Consider the following 2,040-nt stretch of genomic DNA (forward strand, 5'->3'; position numbering starts at 1 on the left):
ATTTGTTATAATGGGGAATCATGTTACTGGGTGTGCCATGCTGTCCCCCAGGGAAGGTGAGTGGAGTGGGTTTGGGGATGACTAGAACTGACTTTTCTCACAGCTGCCCTCCTGTGTCACTGCAGTCTCTAGCCTTCCTGTTGTGCTTTAGTGAACTGAGTTGTGTCAAAGGTAAATATCTTAGTGGCTCTTCAATTGCTGCAAATTATTATCTAATTATCTATTATTATCCATGCTGGCAGGCATAAAGCTGGATATAGGGGGAAAGGTAACTCTGTTCCTGCACTGCAGGAGCAAGGATGATAGCAGAGAGGGGAACTGTGGTGGGAGGTCTTGTGGCTTGTTCTTGGAGGCTTTTGGTAAGCATGGTATTATGACCAATTTTAGACAGCAGTCTGGAGAAATTACTGCTAGCTGCAGGTCTTTTATTTTAGATGCAGGAAAGCATGGAGGATGCCATTCTGCTGGGTATTGCAAGGAGTTAATGGAGCCCACAGAAGAATACAGTGAGCTTAGAGCATTTCAGCACATTCTCGAGTTGGTTCCTAGGTGAAAATCACAGGCTGAGGTCTGAACCAGACAGTAATACACTGAACCTAATTCTAGCACCCAACCTCCCAGTATTGGCCTCTTTATCTCTTAATTTTCTGGTCTAGCAACAGGAGCTCTGGGCAGGTGATTTTACCTGGATGCCATCTTGACTTACATCGGGACTTGATTTGGGAGCCGGTCTCCTTGGGTCTTCTGGATCAGTGGTAAGTCTTGCACAGGAGTTTTGAGAATGACATGAGCCACCAGGAAAGCACATTCATATCTGTTGTCTGCCTTCCCCTGGATTCATGCCTGCTTCCTGGTAGGAAGACAAGATTTAATTTGTCCTTTTAAAAATATGCTTTTCCATTGGAAAATAAAATAAACTTCATTAATGATTATTCTTATCAAAATAATTTACATATATTGTATTATTGTTAAGAATTTGTCTTTTATTTGACATATTTTAATACATGGAAAAACTCTCTAAAATAATTAAGAAATTAAATAATTAAGAAATAATAATTGTTTTCCACATTTATTCAACCAACAAATGCAGCTGCTTATATCCTTTGCTGATTTTAAACTCCATTTAAATATTAAAATTCAAGACAGAAATGTGGGAGTCCTGGTGGCTACATGGGTTACACTTGGGGCTGCTAAACCTGAGATCAGCAGTTTCAAACCACCAGCTTGTACACAGGAGGAAGATGATACGTTCTATTCAGCAAAGTCTGGGAACCCACAAGGGCAGTTATACACTGAACTCTCGGGTCCTTTGAGTTGAAATCAACTCCAGGACACTGAATATTTCAGAAACAAATGCTTGCTAATTTTTGTGTTTAGATTTAGTGTATATACTTCATAATAGGCCACTGACTATAGGAACTTGTTCCCATGTGTAAACAATGCATAGGGCTACAATATGTGCTTCCCCACTTGTCTATTTGTTTCTCATACTGTGGTGGCTTGTGTGCTGCTGTGATGCTGAAATGTATGCCCCTGGCATTTCAAATCCAGCAGTCTCACCCAAAGTGAACAAGTTTCAGCAGAGCTTCCAGACTAACAAGAGACTACAAAGAAGCAATAAGCTTCCCACTTCAGAGGAATTGTCGTTGTTGTTGTTGTTGTTGTTGTTGTTGTTAGGGGCCAGTGAATTGGTTCCTACTCCTAGCAACATTATGCACAACATAAAGAAACACTACCCTGTCCTGCTCCATCCTCATAATTGTTCCTATACCTGAGCCCATTGATGCAGTCATGATGTCAAGCCATCTTCTTGAGGGCCTGCATTTTAATCTCTTCCCCTTTGTTTCACCAAATATGAAGCCCTTCTCCAAAGACTGGTTTCTCCTTACAAGTCCAAAGCATGTAAGACAAGTCTCATCATCCTTGCCTCTAAGGAGCACTCTGGCCATACTTCTTCCAAGACAAATCTATTGTTATATGAATGTCAACTGAGATAGTTAATGTTTATTATGCCAACCTGGCCAATAAACACATGTGGGG

The sequence above is a fragment of the Echinops telfairi genome, unplaced genomic scaffold (genome assembly GCF_000313985.2).
Source record: "Echinops telfairi isolate 266 unplaced genomic scaffold, ASM31398v2 ScPeMD7_7469;HRSCAF=8507_1, whole genome shotgun sequence".
NCBI lineage: Eukaryota > Metazoa > Chordata > Mammalia > Afrosoricida > Tenrecidae > Echinops > Echinops telfairi.